Raw genomic sequence first — 18,896 nt, forward strand, 5'->3', positions numbered from 1 at the left:
GGGAGGCAGAGCGAGAGCGCGCGGCCCATTTGTGAGCTACCTGTTGGGGAGCCGGAGGGGGCAGGGGCAGGAACCTCGGGCTCGGCCGCCGGCCCCCCAGCGCTTTCCGCTCCTGCCCTTCCGGGCAGCTCCCTTAGGGTTAGTTTCCTTGAGCTGGGACTGAGGGGTTGGGGTGGGACAGGCGGAGGGACAAGAAGTGAACGCGCGGAGCCCTGAGAGGGCGCGGGTTGCCGGGAGCCGCGGCTGCCCAGCCGGGGCGGGTTTCCGTACTTGGCTGGGGAGGGGAGAGGAGGGAGGAGGAGCGGGAGGAGGGCGCTCAGCGGGGCCGACGCAGAAGTGGGGGGGAGTAGAGGCTGAGAAAGGGGCCCGAGCGTCTGCCGCTCGCTGGTGGACGCGCGGATCCCCAGGATGCGTCCCCCTCTCGGAGAGTTGTGCCTTGTTCCGGAGGCGGTGACAGATCTGCGTGGCGGGCTCCTGATTTTCTTGCCACCCCCCACCCCCAAAATCCACAAGGAGAAAACACATGTTGTAGCTGTAGATAACTGTGCGTGGGACACTAAGGCAAAAAGGGCAGGGGAGAGAGACAGACAACGCAACCTTTGACAACAGAAAGCTGTTATCGCCATCCTAAGTATTCGTCCGGAAATCTGTCCGCCCTCTCGGCCCACCTTATTCCTCCTCCTCCGCCTCCCCGTATAGATATTCTAATCTATATTAACTGGGCATGATATGAAAAAGAAGTCAGGTGGCTTAGAGAATGAAATTTTAAGTCTCCGTGAAGTTTGAGGTAGGTATTTCATTGAAGTTTGCGCAAGTATGTGATGGAGGAAGCTTGTGTGCCTGCGTGTGTAGTCTTCTCTCTCTCTCCCTCCCCCCCCCCCCCCCCCGTCTCTCTCCCTCTCTCAACCCCACTGTGTAAGCATAAGCGTGTGTGCTCTGTGAGGGTTCAGATGGGACCGCCGGGTGGAAAGGCCCTTTGTGCCCACAAGAGGGCAGCATCCTGAGGGCTTTGTGAGCGCTGTATCTCTCGTTATCGCTGCAGGCTTGGGTTTAGAGAAAGTTATACCGAAACTTTCAAACTGATATCACATCTTATTTCGTGATATTTAAGAAAGAAAGACAGAAAGAAAGAAAGAAGGAAAAAGAGAAAAATGAAGAAAGAAGAGAGAGAAAAAAGAGAAAAGCAGACAGCCAGCCTACCCCGGGAGAGTCCTAGTCACACCAAGACTAGGGGGAGGGCTGTTTTAATTGTGGGTTTGGCCGACTGACGACTGGAGTGCCCTCCTCGGCTGTCTTAGTTGTAGCCGGAGGTCATGTAAATCGACCTTAAAAGAATGCATAAGCCATAAATTAAAATAAACCCTCACCCAAGGGCTGATCCATAAGTAGACAATATCCAACCTGGACAAAACGAGCTTCCCTTACGAGCCGACCTAAACCGCATCCCCCCAAAGAATAGAGACTAAATGCAAAGTAAGTTTCCCAGCGAATATTTTGTTTTCTTGAAAAGTGTTGGGTTGATTCGCCGTGTGACTGACTGCGACGCCGCAGTTTTCCTGAGCGCTTCAGTCTTAGCCAGGCTCGGGGTGCGGGAGGTCGGGAGGACCTGCTGGGTTTCTGGGCTTCTTAACGCTACCCCCACCCCACCCCCATTTTGGTTTGGAAACTTTGGCTATTTGTGCGGTTGACGCTGGCCGAGGGCGGGCGAGAGTCGAGGATCTCCGCCGCGCTCTCCGCCCGGTTGAAGTTTACCCGGAGGAGTTAATAAGAAAACCCGGGTCGCTAGAAAACCCGTACGCTCCCTCCTCCCACTCCCACCCCACCCCACCCCACCGCCTCTCCGCTGCAACTTTCCCGGGACCCTGCGGGAGTTGCTTCCAGTTCCCTCCGCTATCTCGCTTCCTCCCCCTCCCCCCATTTTTGGACTTGACTTTTTGATCTTTTTAGGAATAAGCAAACCGAACTCCAAGACAATCCGAAACCTAAGTGCTAATCCGTGGCCCTCTTTTCCCCGGACGCTCGGGCAGTGGTGCCGGGCCGGCGGGGGCGTGTGTGAGGGGTCCGCTCAGTCCTGCCCCGCGTGGGCTCGGCGTCGGAGTCGCGCGGCAGGCGCATGGTCGCCCGCACGTTCCTTCCCCACCCCGCGCTCTCCCACCCGGAGTCCCAGAGCCCCGCCGGAGTCCCAGAGCCCCGCCGGCACCCTCCGTCCTTCTCGGCGCCCTGCCCGGCCCCGGCCTCCCGCTGCCCTCTCCGCAGACCGGCCGAGATCTGCCGCTCTGGGGCTCGGCCCAGGCCCGGGGGCGGTGCTGCCACCCGTCCGGGGCCCAGCCCGAGTCTGGCCGCTCCCAGGGGGAGCTGCTTTCTTCTCCCTTAAAGGGCCGGTCAGAAAAGGGAAGGGGCTTATGCAAAGGTTGCTGGGGTTGCTCGGGCACCGAGAGGAGCGGCCCGGGGCTGCGGAGGACAGATTAGCTCCGTTTCCCGGGCGCTCCGCGGAGCTTTAAGATAAAAAGAGAATTGGTGTTTGGAATAGATAAAAGGTGGTTGTTGCTGGCGTGTTTTGAGGGTTTTTTTTTTTTTAAATAAAAGCTGTCTTAGGCTGACCAAGTTTGAAAACGTTTGTTTGTATGAATTGCCAGATATTGAATGCTGCTCCTATTTGGGGACTAAAAATAAGTCTTCGACTGTGCTGGCGGGGCTGGGCTCTTAGCAAGATGGGTTGTCCCCGGCTGCTTCTCTGTGTATGACCTCCTCCGAGGGCCGTGCTTGGAGTTTCGGTCTCGAGATGGCCCAAAGCCGTCGCTGCGGCAGACTGGGCTGGGCTCGGGACCTCCCGCTGCACTGTCAATGGGACGCTCAGATGACGTCCATGTCCGGGGCGCTTGACCGCGGCGCGCACTCTTGCTGCCGGGTTTTTGATCCTGGCCGGGCAGCCCAACCAACAACCCAATGGAGTCGGGATGTGAGAGAGCCCCCTCTCCCCGCCTCCCTAGGGTCTCCTCCCTTATGCCCTTTATAGTCACATGCCCAGGTTTCTCCTCGGGTCCCGAGGAGAACAGACACAGCCCCGCCCAGTCTATTTCTAGGAGGTGGGTTTAGTGAATAAAAAGGTCAAGTGGTCGGGTCTGCGAGCTGGTCCACGGCGAGGGGGGACAGGACGGACACCTGGCAAAGACCGCCCCGCCTGTCCCCCCCCCCCCCTCCCCGCCGGTCTGCCCGCTCACTACTGGCCTCCCCAGGCCACATTCTTGCGCTAAGTGCGAGAGGCTGTGGGAAAAGCAATCCCGAACCGGCCAAGAGCCGGCGAAGCTGATCCCGCGATGGCATTTTGTTTTGAACAGTTGCTGGGGTTGACGTTTCCTCATAAGGTAAGGTGTCACTGGACAGTCGGCTGCCCAAATGCCACATGTATAATTAGCCTGCGCACTCAGCACCTCGTCCCCAAGGCCCATAGGCACGGGTTTGGCGGACCTGGTCCACTCAGCTCGGTTCTGGGCTGCAGGATTCCGGAGGGAGGGCCGAACCAGCCAGGACAGCCCCGGGAGGCCCTGGCACCAGGGAAGACTGACAATGTAGCCTTGTCTTTGATTTTTCTCTCATTTTCCCTTTCTTTTCCTGCTTCTTCTCTCTTTATTTTTGGTTGAAGGCAGACTACTGCTTAGATGGGCAAACCGGACACTAGCGGCAGGGCGCAGACTGAGTGAAGAAAGGGGATGCAGAGTAAATCTGGCAATATACCTACTCTCCACACCCCGCCCATGGGGGAGGGCTGCGAATGGCTTTCTATCTGCGAGAACCCAGTAGGACCAGCTCAGACTTGGCATTGTATCCCGGCTTTGGTAGGAGCTTCAGCTTCTTGTTGGACTGTTCACCTGTCTCTGTGCACACTCCCACACTCACCCCAGAAGTTTCAGCAAATTATTTTCTGTGCCCTGATTGCAGGCCCCTCCAGGCCTAGCCACTTGGGGCTGCTAGTGTTCACTGTGGGGCGAACCTGGAAAGATCTGCTGTCTTTCCCTGTCTCTGTTCACTATGGGATTCTTAGGAGCAGTGCCTTGTCTTCTCTATCTGTATCCAGATTGTTTGTTGAGCTTCCTACCTAGCTTCCCAGACCCTAGCCTCAGGTTAGCTTTAGTTTGCACTCTGGTGGAGACCAGATTTCTGCAGTCATGAACATGACCTTCCCTCTGTCACCCGGTGCAGTCACCGTGGAATTCAACACTCAGCATTAGGCACTTTCATCTGCCTCCCTCCTCCCCTTGTTTCTAGGCCACTCAGATATTCCTGATACCTACTAGAAGATTCTCTGTATTTGAAAACAAACAAATAGGCAAACATCCTAAACTCTCCACAAATTTAGTGGGGTAGGACTAGCTTTTCTATGGCAGCAAGAGTGCACTTTTCTGGTGGGAAGTGGGGACACCGTTTATTTAGTTGCATTTGCTTTTAATTGAATCTATGAAATATTTCATTTTCTTTTAGGAGGGGAAAAGTTGTGATTGATTTTGTTTTTACTCTACAAGACCATAAATGTATTGTCCATGTATATTTGAGTGTATATTCCTGAATACACATATGTGAGTACGTGGGCTTTAGGCCAAATAACATGTAAATTATTTTCTCCTACAGTTTTGAAAACCTCATAAATCAAGAGAGATTGTTCCCTTCTAAAACAAGAACAACAACCACCACCAACCAAAAAAAAAAAAAAAAAAAAAAACCTTCAGACTGAAAGCAAGCAAATATGTACCACACTTAGATATACTTTATGAACAAAGGCAGTAAGTTACCAGGATCTAGACAAGTGCTAGGTCATTAATTCTTTAGGCAAACTGATACCCTCTGTTGCTTTTCTCTTGTACCACCAACACCTCCTTTTTCCTTTGCTCTCCCACCATAGTCCTTTATTTACAGTGGCAAAGCTAGATAGTTTTTTGTTTATTGTTTATCCTTTTATTGTTGTTCTTAGTTTTTATTTTGGAAATAATGAAAAAGAATTTTGTGTATGTGTATTTTTTTAAATGCAAGAAATTATAATGGAGCATGATACAAACTCCTATAGTACATTGTATAACCACAACACTCAATATTATACTATAAAGAAAGATGAATGTAACAAACACTAATAATAAAGCAATATTAATATCTATACCTTAAGTTGATTCTATAGTAGATTCAGTAACTGAATACCTAGAAGAAATGACATTCAGTAGGTATATTGTCTGCTGTACATTTTTTCATTAGTAGTAGGAAGCAACAGATATTTTTCTTAGTAAGTGAAAACATACTTAAAATAAGTTAACATAGCTAGTAAATCTTTCTCTTATAAGGCTTTAAATATATCATTTTACATACATTAATGATAAATTTTGGTGGCATTATTGAGATTTTATGTCTATTTGACTCCTTTTAGGAATTGTTATGTTATTGGTCATTGATGAAATTTTTACACATATCCATCATATATTGAAGAAATTAGTGATGTTTTAAATAATCCTCTTTCAATTAGTACACTAGGAATAAATGAATTTTCTTTTAACAAAGTTTAATATACATTGGCTTTAACCCTTTTAATATTTTCTATACTTTTCAGTATTATATTGTATATCTCTGAAAGAATTCTCTTGTTAGTGAGAGAATTCATATATACCTTTTAACTATTTACAAGCAGCATTCTACAAAAGGGGAGTACAGTACAACTACAATTTTGGTTGATCTAAGCTATTTGTTTAAATTTGGTTAAGGGGTGCATATATATCAATTGATGTTTTTGAAGTCAAGTGAAACATTCCATCAAGCTAATGTGTCTGAGAGTACCATATCAGGCACAGACAGGTACTAGAAATGATAAAACACAGATAACATGCAGCAAGATGATTTGCAGATGGGACGTATTATCTGCTGTCATGAGGTTAGATGGGTCAAATTACTGTTTTTTAAAAAAATTAATCTAGGTTATTTCAGAATTATCAAGTTATGTAGGTATATGAGATTGAATAAGAACAGATTATGAAAACTTGCTAAAAAATGAACAAATATTCATTGTTTTTAAGAGCAGAAAATGGACTATCTTTGCATTTGGATTGCTTCTTGTTTAAGAAATACGGCTCTCCCCTATTATTTTTCCTAACAAGAATAATAATATATTGAACAGTTTATGTCTTTATCCTAACTCCATATTTTCCACTGATTGTACTCTGAATATCAACATACTTAAGTAAAACAAAAACAAAAACAAACTGGCACTCAGGTATAGTCAATGAAAAGCAATTTTTTATTAGATGTAAGCCCATTTTAAATGTATAACATATCTTTTTCACTTGAAGTTCTTCAACTGTGATCTGAAAACTAATTGTTCTGGTAATAGTTATATCAGAAACTTTCATCATTCTGTTGTTATGTATTCATTATTCATTTATAGGAAGAATTTTTATTTTCCTTATTCTGTGGAAGAGGGTAAAAGCTTTTCAACTAATTGTTTTGTTTAGACATTTAGTCAAACTGGAAATAATTTTAACTCTGTGTTAGGATTTTTGGTAGAGCTTTTCAAATTTAAATAACCATTGTCATGATGTAGATGAAAATATCAATTGAGAGTGTAAGTGGAAGTTGTAAGATGGAATATCATTTAAACCTACTATGGACTCTCTCACCTCCAAAAACGGGTGCTGGTCTGTTTTTCCTCAAATCTGTGGTAGTCTTAAGAAAGGGACCGCAAAACTCTAAAACCTCAGAGAAACAGTATTGATTCATGCTTAACTGCAAATCCTTCATATCGTTGTTCAAAATATCCAACTTTACACTAATATTAGCCATTCTTTTTATAGTGACACCATGCTTAGTAAAAAACTTCTAAGCACTGAGGTCAGGTGTTGAGATTGGATTCTAGTTTATTTTTTATGAATCAGATAAAGATTTCTGTGCATGAGACCATATGTGAAGATGAGAGAACAAGAACATTTCCATATCAAAGGCAATATATCTGAGGCTGCATGGTAATTAAAATGCAGTGGTTTGGACTCTGTGCACTAGCACTTAAGCAGAGCATTGCCGGGACCTTGTGCATCATGCAGGCGGTTGCTTCTTGCATACTTCTTGAAATACACTTATAATTTTGTACAAACATTTATGCTAGTCCACACTTTTCTGTGGATAATTTGTATTTCATCCAAACCATTCAAAGTAGAAGTTATTTTTTGAGCTACCCCCTCATTATGGCTTTTGTGCATCAACTATTTTTATTCTACTTGTTTGTATTTCCTTTTACCAGAATGATGGCTTGTTTATATTCAGAATCTCTTCTTGCTCCTTTAAGACCCTTTATATATCACCCATATTTTACTATTCGCTCAAAAAAACTTTCATCTTTAGTAAAGTAAATTATTTTCTGAGGTTAATTGTAGATGCTGTAATCTATTGTAAACTAATAAACTACATTAAAAAAATCAACTACCCAGTTATTTTTATTTTATAATGGTAATATATTTAGTAATTCTCACTAATTTGCACAGTGCATAATACTGGAATAAATTACTTTTCACAATGTTTAAAGAATTCTGAAATGTTCTTCTTTACCTTTTAATGGCATGAAAATGTACAGTGCCATTCTCTTTCAGACTACTTCAGGTGAAAAACAATTATTTAAAACTATAGAATACTTTATATTTATCTAAAGAGTTATCTCTTTGCATTTATAGGGAGATGTTTGATTTTATTTATAAAGAACTGGGTTAGCATCATAACCTGTGACTATCTGGGGACAGAATAGTGAAATAAAAAAATCTAACAACTGGTAGTCCAATATTTTATATATTTTAGAAAATTTCGCATCTTTGGTAACTAACTTGAATTCGCTGCTCTGTAATTTTCTAGATTTTCTATTTCCATATTTGCTCTCTGTCTATGCATGTGGCGAGGAATTCACTAGTATATTTTATTTACTAAGCTCGCCTAGTCTGTAAAGCCTTTTAGATTTATCTTTTAAGATTTCTCTTGATTGAAGCACCATGTATTGAAGAAGCCTAATACGATATTATGAAATCCTTTAAGAGTTTTTGTGTTTTAAACTATTTTGAATCAAAATTACTTAAGTATATTGTTTTGATGCTTTTCAGTGGTGATATGTATAAATAAGCATAATAAATATTAGGTAAATTCAAAGTACTTTATATGATGTGCATATTAGTGTCTATGCAAACATTTTATATTCTTTCAAGTTCTTGCTTGATCTCTTTCTCCTCTGAAGATCTCACAAGATAAATCTTTAAATGATCTATTATCCCTGCTATCTTCAATAATTTGTTGTTTCTAGTCATCTTAAAGAGGCGAATTGAATTGTCTATCTTTAATATATCCATTCAAATGCAAAAAGGGACTTTAGTGCTATTTGTGATTTTTGACTTCACTGAGAACAATCTCTTTGCTTCTTTGAAAAGTAGTTCTTTAAAATTAGACAAAGAAAATTAAAGATGCTTTACTTTCCACGACTACACAAGCACAATATGTGGAAAAATGAAAATGCAACAGATTAAAAAAAAATGACAAGCATAGATTTCAAATGGAACTCATTTCCTTTTATACTTTACAAACAGATCATTGTGTAGTGTGATTGAGCACTTACTAAGTTCTAGGCATCCTGAAGGCCATTTTTGAAGTCACAAGTTTTTACTTTTTAAGGCATCTCTCTTCTATTGAAGATTTTTAATATTTGGTAGGTGGGAAATTTAGGCACAGTTGTCATGGTGCTAAGCAGATCTTTGGTAGAAGTGGAGAAGAATGCTCCTAACTAGGGGAGAATAGTTCATTGTTCTTTCTTGGGAAAGAATCTCAAAGAGCAGGAATGTTGTCATTTTCTCAGAAATATCTTCAGGTATCTCCATGGGCAATAACCTTCTATGTAGGAGAGCTCAGACACCCCATCTACCCCCAGTGTATTCATCTCTAACTCTCCATTTCTTCATCTCAAAAATGGGAGTAATAATAATATCTACATCATAAAGTTATTGTGAAGATTAAATGAGATAAATAAATGTAAAACACAAAGCACTAAGCTCAGGGCTTGGTATAAAACAGATATTTAATACATGTTATTTATTACATTGGTGTGGTGCTGTACTTAGAATTGTACAGATAGGGCTTCCCATTTCAGCTTTACTACATATTTGTTGTGTAATCTTTGGCAAATTATATAATCGGTTTCTTTTTCTCTTACATGAAATCTTTCCAGGAATGTATGTTCCTTTCTTCCTTTCCTAGAAAGAAGAATTCGTTAGTAGTCTGGCAGACTTGGGACAGAGTAGTGACTAAATGTAGAGTTTGGATGTCTGGCTCTCAAACTTGAGAATATTCCAATTCTAAGGGCTAGAAGAGATTTTAAAAGGTCATTTCATCTGTTATCCTCCTTCCAAGGGTGTATTTCTCTGCTGTAATCAGTTAAGAAGCTCTCTTTTTTTGGAAAACAAGCAAAGAAGAGATTTTATAATCGTTGGTTATGTTTCAGTAGTTAATATTGGGAAGTTCTTTATGTCAGGTATGTATATCTTAATCTGCTTTCTTTTGGTCTGATTTTCAGGAAAAATGGAAACATATTCTTCATTTGAATGATAGACCTGCATGTGAAAAAAAACCAAAATTAAACTATCAATTTTTATTTCTTGAATCTTTCCTTTGAAGTCTTATTTCCTAAACTAGTTATGTGACCTTAGAAAAGTTATACAACCTCTTTAAGTCTCAATTTCCTAATTTTAGGAACTTTTATTTATTATTTTTAATTTTTATGTTTTCATGTATTATTTATTTATTATTTTTTGTTTTTCTTTGGGGGGAATGTAATTAGGTTTATTAATTTAATGGAAGTACCCGGAATTGAACCCAGGACCCGGGGCATGCTAAGCATGCACTCTACCACTGAGCTATACCCTCCCCCTCAATTTCCTAATTTTAAATTGAGGATTGTGATAAAATTTATCAGTTAGGGTTGTTGGGAAGATTAAGTTTGAAGATAATATATTTAGAAGTGCATAGAACAATTCTGGACAACTGTGTTAGGATTAATTGACAATAGTTATGTGATCAGTAGAAGAACCTTGGCATGAAAAGCGCTCTTAATTTTCTTATGTTTTATAGAACTCAGTTTTCAAAGTGCTTTCATATTCATTGCCTCATTCAATAAAAGGTATACAGAGTAGATAACCTTACCAGTCGTACCGTCTAACTTCCTACTTAATATAAATAAATGTTTCAGCTGGGTTTTGCTTCAGGATATTATTCATTACAAACAAAGCTTGTGTGTCATAAATTAGGGCTGGCTTTTCTGGCCTTCTTTTTTCCTCCATTCTCTGCTCTATAATGTCAGTGCTCGTTTATTTTATCTTCATATTCATTTCCAGAGCCAAACCAATGCTGCATTTTCCATAAACCAAATGTAAATGAATAATACCACATTGATCAGCAGCATTAAATGTCAGTTTGTATATGTATTTGATAATTAAAAAATGAGGAAATAATTTAATTATTATATAATAAGTATGGCTAGTTTGAGAGACAACTGTTTTTCAAAATATGAGGTTTATGAGGGAGGACTAATAAAGGGATCCTTGATGATGAAAAGGTGAGAACCACTTGACTACATGGTTTCAAAGATGAAAATGCGTGATCCTAGTGAGGAGGTATAAATTTAGATAATTCTATGCAGTGTACTAGTTGCTATAATGGAAATACATGTAAGAGCAGAAGTAACTATGTCAAGGAAAGCTTCTAGTAGGACATGGCCTTTAAGCTGTGACTTGAAGGATAATTAAGAGTAGATTATTGGAAGTAACATCCTGAAGAGCATTGGACATGGGGGAAACATTTGATATTATTATTGACTATTCTGTAAGTCTGATACCAAAATGTCTCATATTTGTGTCTTTCTGATCCTAGAAAGGCCATGTCTATCATGAATGTGAAGTGACCATAAGCCAGCAGCTTAACCTCTGCACTTCTCTTTCTTGGCTCAGTTTTGTGGTCAGGGACATTGCGAGTACATCTTAAGGTACAGAGAAGTTTTTTGCTTCCTTCAAATATGACTATTAAGCATGAAAATTAAAATAAGTGGCTTATTAATATATGAACTGATGATCTGGACCATGAATTAAGAAAATCTTGTATCTTGCACTGTAAGAAACTTTTTTTTTTCAATTGGCAAGCATGGTCTTAGAAAAGGGGCAGTATCTGGAAATTTTTAGGTCTGAGTGTTATTTATTTATTTATTTTTGATCTGGGTGTTATTTTTGAGTTTTCCTTTTTTGTTATAGATCTTTAGGTGTCTCGCATTTATGATTAAATTTTTCCAACTGTAAAGTTGGTATATTCCATAACTGATTTTTTATTGAGGGATAATGTGAAAATAAATTAATCCTCAGAGTGATTCAAATTTTTTGGAATAAATACAAATTATTATTATACAATGATGATGATGAAGCAGTAGTACTAGCAGAATTAGCAGTCGCAGCAACAACCTCTCTTTACTCTTGATAACTTTCAAATAGGGATTCTAAATCCACCCTTTTTAGTTTTGTAATCTGGGATCTCATGTTTTCTAATAACTTTTTGAATACTTTTTCTCTGAGCCAAAAAGTCTTCTTTTCTGTTTTGAGTCTGGAAATTTTCTGGTGTTTAATAACTTGTTTCTCCAAATTAAATACACCTATGGAGATTTTGCAGCTTGTATGATTTTGTGACATAATCATTTTCTGAAAAGGGCTTTATGGTCACATAGGCTGGAGAAGTTACGGCCCTGATTTCCAATGGCCTTAACTTATTGTTTTCCTTACCTCTGCTTTGCCATGCTGTAAACTCAAAGTGTTGATAATGCCATGAAAAATATGATGAAATCTCTCTATTAAAAAGAAAGGCTCTGAAGCTGAGTAAAGAAGGGGAACAAATATGTGAAAATTCTATAAAACAGCTTAAAAACATCCCTTTAGCCATATTAAATTAGTTATGATGCTTTTAAGAACATTTTCCTTCAGGACTTTCAGTTGAGTTCTTTAATAAGAAGCAAAAACCCAAGCCAAAAAAAAAAAAAAAAAAAACCAAAAACAAACCAAAGCTGAAGTAATATAGCAACTGAACAAAGTTTAATTAACCTAGAACACAGCATATTAGTTAACTGAGTCTCAAGAAAATTTTTTATTCTTGAGTCTGAGGATCTAAATACGCACTGGAGAAAAGCTGGACTATTTTAAAATTTCTTAGCCGTAGTCCTTTCCCACTACAAAGATGCATATTGAAAATAGGTATATTGAGGTTTAAAAAGAATTTTAATCTTGGAACAATTAAATTTGCATGTTATATTTAATTTTATTTTTAAATACAATATTCTGAGGCATTATTAAAAGAAATTTTCAGCTTTTCTGAGGTTAGACCCTGTAAACTTTTACAGACAATAATTCCAGAGAATGCTTCCATTTGTACTTTTTGTACAGAGTGTATGATTTACAGGTATGCGAAAGTAGGGTTATGTACTCTGAATATTTATGTGTTTTAAATTGTATCTTATTTTGTAATAGGCTTATTTTCTCCAAGGAAATATATATAGCAGCCTAAACTGGGTGGGACTAGTGAACTTGGTGACTATTAATTCTTATGTATGGCATGACGGGGAAAGAATGAGAAATAGCTCAGCTTTTAATTATGACACCTTGGGACCTTTTCCAAAGCACTCATCATAATTAGTTATGTCATAGTTGTGAAGTTTTGTGTTTAACTTCTTCGTTATGTCCACACGGAAAACTCATCAGGAGCTGTGCGAATACAGTATGTGGAAATGTATATGCCTTCATATTGTATGCTAATTTTTTCTTTTGAGTTTTCTTAATATCAGTTTCACATCTTTGGATTATTTTCTTCTTCTGTTTTGATCTATGCTAGTTATTAAAAACATAGGACATTTGTATAAATGTCCTTTAAATTTTGTGAGGCTATCATTACATAATTTTTAGTTTTGCTTGTTTAACAGATTATAGCTGAGATAATTTAAAACAGAAATACAATTTTATTAAATTTATTAGGAGGGGAATTAAATCATTTGGTCATCCTAAAATGTTTCAAATGAAGTCTCCATTTAATGTTAAATGAGAACATTGCTATTACATCTTAAAAGTAGATAACTTTGATTATTAATAAAATGTTTGAATGTCATCACATAGTAGCAGTAGTTGTTATCCTCCCTGCTTGATTGAGGTGAATGTAGCATTTTCAGTAGCTGAGGTGAAAGGAACATAACTTAGGATGTTTAAGGAGAGAAGGAAATAGAAATCTTAGGTGGCTGGGATAGCCTAAAGGGCAACTGGAGTGTATTGTTGGTAAGGGTGAGGCTGGAGAATTCTCCTTGGCAAAATAATTTTAAGACTAATTTGAGAGAACTTCTGACTATAATAGAATAGTGGTCTTCAAATTTTTTGGATAGAGCATGCCATCAGCAAAATACTTCTGAGCATGTGCCCTGATACATGTCCATATTTATTTAAAAGTATATACATGTACTATTGTAGTAGTATATGCTATAAGACATTCATAAGTAGATATTAAAAGGAAGAGGTATAGATAGAATAAATAATATTTTAAAACTGTGGTCCCCAAACCCTATACTTTAATATGCTTTGTTATTTTTAAAAGTCTTAGTTTAACACTTTGTGATGAAGTGATTTAAAGGTTTGGTTCTAAGTTCAGTTTTCTTTGCTACATGGTTTTAATACTGCCACAGCTGAAACTGATACCTCAGAAAGAAAAGTAGATCCAAATGGAAGAAGTACATCATTGTTTGCCCTTAATGAAATGTGATACTGATTTATTAATTCTTTGCATAAAATGTGCAAAAAGTTTTTTAAAATGTGGCTAGTAAATCTCTATTTTCCCTGAGAGCATTCAGTTATTTTTCCAATGAGGTTCATATTTTTAATAAATGGGCTCAAAAACACATTGAAACTCTTTGGAACATCCTTAAATAGGTTAGAATATTCTGTTCCTAATTTTTAAATTGAAAGCAGATGAGAGTTTTTGTAGGCGATAGACATAGAATTTTTGGTAACAAAAATCACACTATGTTGGAATCATTTCCAAACATATGTTTTCAAAAATACTTTTTCATGGCATGTATCTGTTTTGAAAATCATTTACTTTCTTATTTGATAAAATATCACCTTCACCTTGAAGAGACAGATTAAGTTTGTTTGATAGTGTGTATGTTTGTATATGTGTATGTATGTATGTATCTACACATCTAGTCTAGTCTAGCTATTTGATAACACACACACACAGCTGCTTGTCATCACATGAAGGGTCAAAACATTTGGTACTCTAGTTTTTTTGTTTCTTATCCTTAAGTTTGGAATCTTTGCCATGAGATAAGCAGTGGAATGTGTGGATGGTGCAGACAATTCTAATGGTTATTCCTCATCTGATTTCAAAGTATTCTAAAGATTTTACTGTGTTTTACAGGTCTATTTTAAAAAGTAATTGCATCATCATGTAGCACTTGGCTTTAACATTGTGCTGAAATTGTTTGGCTATGAATGATGTAGTTAGTGAAGTCCATAGTGCTATCTCTGTAATCTTATCCCCAATTTTTTTTCCTTTAGTTCTGCCAAAGGCAATCACTTCACCAGTAGTTATACTTAGTCACTTTTCCCTAAAAGTTACTTTTATTTAAAAAAGTAACACTGTTGAGATTATATCTTCTTTGGTACATATTTTGGTGGCTCACTCAAAAGTAGCACTTTGCCTATCAAAGATTGTAAACTGAGGCATGTTCAAAATATGTACATTCATTATCTGAAGAGCAAACATTCTACATGACAGATGTTTCTTTTTCAAATCTTTAGCTATTTTTACTATGCAACTTCCAAAATTGTTCGTGGCACTACTCACTGTACAGCCCATGAGGACATCGTTCACATTGCATTCTAGGTAATTGCTTACCCAAGGATGTGTATTGTGGCAGCTCTGACATTTTAGACAGGAAATGTATTTAAATTTGTGACCATATTGTTTTCTCTGTGTTATTTTAGCTATTATTATATAAGCAGGAAGAACAAGAACTTTTCTAGTAGCATGTAGCTTTTTGTCTTTTGTAATTAAGGAGCTTCAGGAGAGGTTTCTAAACACTTAGCATTGTTTGGGAAAATTTTGTAAACCATTGGATTGAGTATTGTATAATTTTTAAATGTTATTGGAGAAATTATGGCAAGTACAAAAAATTATATCTGTATACTTTGTTTTTAAATGCCTTACTAATTGCAAAGGCTTCATATTATTATTTAACATCTCAAAGTACACTGTTAATGGTACTAGATAAAAATCTGTATCAAATTTTCTTTTTGATAAGTTAAAAAACTCTTGACCTATTTCTTGTGAGATCTGCTCGAACTGTCCTGTACTGTGGCTGCTAAAGATCTATGCCACTATGGTACAAATGTTAGCTTGGTCACGGTGTGAGGGTCATGGTATTAGGGTCACTAAGGTATATAATATTAATGTGTTCCTCAAACTGTGGTTTCTTTGGAAGGGTCTTTTTAAACCACTTGAGCATTTGTTCAGGGTTAATTTAGTTAAAAACCAGATAATATTATCAATAATCGGCCTCCTCTTTTTCCTCTGGTACAGGATATAACATTAATGCTTGATATTTTGTATTTAAATTTAAGTAAGGATTAATTTTTCTCACTTTTTAAAGAAATAGAAAGTGTATTTATATAGTGTACTCCTAGGGTGTGTGAGCTCACTTTGGAGACCACTGAAATTAGAAGAGTAAATGGGAAAGCAGGGTAAGTGTATGATGAGTCAAGTCAAGGAGGAAAAGCATAGTTTCCAGAAAATACTCTCCTGGTACAGGATCCCTCTGAAATATGTAGGCAGTCACTGAAAATCTGGTCAGAGAATGGGGCTACAGATTTATCAATATTGGGGTGGCATGTTTTATAGGGCTCTGATATGAGAGAGGAAGCAGGCTTAAGCCATCTTTTATTCCAAGGCAAAACAATTTGAGTCATTTTTTGGCATGAAGGAGTCAATGAGGTTCCATAGTTAAGTGTGTTTATCATGTTGCAGGGGAGGGGACCAAGTGGAGGATCACTACTCCTGTGAATGCCCGGGGCACTTTGTTGCTTCTGCACGCAGCCTTCCTTGGATTTAGATACAATCAGAATTTGGGAGAGGTGAGTAAGGCAGCAGTGAGGATATCTGTAGGCTAAGATTGCCTTCAACTTTCTCTTCTTTCCTCCCTTTCCCCCTTTTCTCTAACTTGATATACTTATGGGGGCAGCTTGGTGTAGTAGCCAGGATCCAGTTTGGGAGTTTCAGCTCTGCCAATAAACTTTGAGTGACTTTGGCTAAATCACTTCTCTCTAGGAATTGGTTTCTTTACTGGTAGAATAGGAAGTTTGATAATCTTCAAAGAGGTTACAGCTCTGACATCCTGTTTATAACCTTCTGGGATAGGGCTCTGTGCTGCCTCTACACAGAACTATCAACCTCAAAGCACTATGTCCACTCTGCCTTCTAAACTGACAAACTGCCAGGAATTTAATTTATAAATTAATTCAAGCTGCTAGACTCATAAACAAAAACTATAAAATATTTCTATCTTCTTCCCTTCACTCTTCCAGCTTTGATAGAATGTATTCCTACAGTGTGATCCTAGATAGGGCTCTTGCTTTCTAACCTAAAGTGGCTATTAAGAACCTTAGGAAGGAAGTATTAGCATCTGAGGGGTTGTGTCTGTGAAGGAGGCTGGGCTCAATGAGATGGGCAGGACATTGGGACACAGCCATCAATTCTTTGCATGTGTTTGGCCAAGCTGGCAGCCGTGAACAGTGCCAGGATTTTTGAGTATGGTTTCTGTCACCAGTAGAGCTGGCTGTCTTTGAAGTCTGTTAGTTAGCCTCTTCCAGAATCTTAGAGTGCAACTAATGCTCAAGAGGAGGAGGGTAAAATAATCTCTAGGAATAAGAATCCCCCCTATTTTCAGTAAGAACTTAATTCTCTTCTTCCAATAGTTTTTTAAAGCATTAAATGACTGAGCAGATTTCAGATTTTCTCATTTTCTTTTTAGTACCTATTCATTGCCATGAGGCAATATTGAGTAATGAAATAGATGCATGTCACCAAACATATATTGGGCAATAGCCACATATTTCTGGATGCTTTTATAAGTTGGAGATAATAACCTGTGTATCATAGTTTTTGAGAGGTTTCAATATACAAAATACCCTTGGAAGAGTGCCGGATACATTGTAAGCTCTCTTTAAACATTGGTGACTATTATTTTATTATTTCATTTGCATTACAATTCTGGGAGGTATATGTCATTATCCTATATTTTATAGGTAAAGAAATTAAGGTTTGGGGAGGGAAAATGACTTGCCCAAGATCACATAGCCATTGAGTGGCAGAACCATAACCATAATCTAAACCCACATGTCCTGGCTTGAAGTCATATGGTATTTTTGCTATGTAATACATTTGCCTCTAACAGCCAAGTAAGTCATGAGATTTCCCCCAGATAATCTACAAGTTAGATAATCAAAAGCTTGGGTAATCAGAAGCTGAACATATTATGTGATGCTGAATTTCAGTAGGTTTTGTTATTAAGGCAATCCTTGCTTTCAATGGCTCCATGTTAGCTGAAACTCATCTGTATCAGAACCGTATCTTCTCTTTGCATAGTTCTGATCTCAACTTTACATAGTTTGAATGTCATGGTTTGATCTCAGTTACTGTAGAAGCTTGCAAAATGAGGGCCTGGCTCTCATATGCACTAGTTCCAGTTAACATGGTATAATGCAAATTGAGAACTGCCGGTATTTCTGTGAGCTTCGCATTCACACACAAATATTCTCACATTTTCTTTCCTTTGGGTCAGTTAGGTGGTTCATTTCCACTTGATGACCCATTATTTTTGCATTCTTTTGCTTACAAGTTTCTGTTCCTGCTAAGGGAGAGCACTATGTTGCTTAAGTAGGGTCTTTGAAGGTCACTGATGATTGGCTCTTGGATTATAGGAACACTACCTCTGACATTTATTGTATGCAGCGGTAGATTTTTCTCTGGACTTTGACGGAAACACCCATATCCTTTACTTAAAAAAAAAAAAAATTCTCCCCGTCTCCATTACACGTCTAAGTTTCTTTCTGAATTGATGTGTTTCTTTCTGTCTGTTCCAGCAATGCAGAGAAAATCCAGTGAGGCCACTTATCTCTCAGTTGTTGTTTTACTACATGAAAAGTGATAAGTTGCAGTTGACAGAGAGCAGCCAATAGTCAAGAACTGAATCTATTTAAATTTCTTTTAAAATATAGACGCTTAAATTCTTTTTAAGCACTTAATAATAATTTCAACCTGAAGATAGATGGATAGATTGCATAGATGTCAATTTTAGGGCAAAATAAGATTGAAAATATACTTCTGATTTTGATGCTTTGAACATACTCTTGTCCTAAATGCTTAATAAATTCTTCTCCCTTGAATTTTTATTGTTCTCCTTCCCCCTGCCCCTCCTTTAAGATTATGTTTTAAAACTTGTTCTTAGTTTTCTTTGTCAAGCGTTCTGACGAGTAGATTTTTTTTTGCTGACTCTGATTTTTCTTCTCTTACCTGTACAGTGCGGGAGAATTAGATTGGGGTTTAAAGTGAGCTTTTGATATTGTGGCCACTTTCTTTAAACTTTAACTTGGACCTGGTACTTTAATCTCTTTAGGACACAGTTTCCTTTTCTGTAAGACAGCACCCACTTCTTAGAGTTGTTTTAGGATTAAATGAATAAATATAAGTGGTTAGAACAGTGCTTGGCACATCGTAGGTGCTGCATAAGCATTAGCTATTATTAAAGTGAGTGTCTTTAAAAGGAGGATCTGGCC

General features: G+C 38.4%; 1 protein-coding gene across 2 annotated transcripts in view; it reads left to right on the forward strand.

The window, feature by feature from the left end:
• The first annotated feature begins 282 nt into the window (after nt 1-282).
• Nucleotides 283-18,896, forward strand: part of SOX6 (SRY-box transcription factor 6) — a 556,086-nt gene continuing 537,472 nt past the window's right edge. Inside the window, exon 1 of one of the 2 annotated variants that reach the window (XM_064492548.1) lies at nt 283-787. The gene's annotated coding sequence lies outside the window, so the exon portion shown is untranslated. Of the gene's footprint in view, nt 788-3,237; nt 3,366-18,896 lie in introns of those variants that run through there. The other variant, XM_031459958.2, reaches the window with a different exon arrangement.

This window comes from Camelus dromedarius, chromosome 12 (genome assembly GCF_036321535.1).
Source record: "Camelus dromedarius isolate mCamDro1 chromosome 12, mCamDro1.pat, whole genome shotgun sequence".
Classification (NCBI taxonomy): Eukaryota; Metazoa; Chordata; class Mammalia; order Artiodactyla; family Camelidae; genus Camelus; species Camelus dromedarius.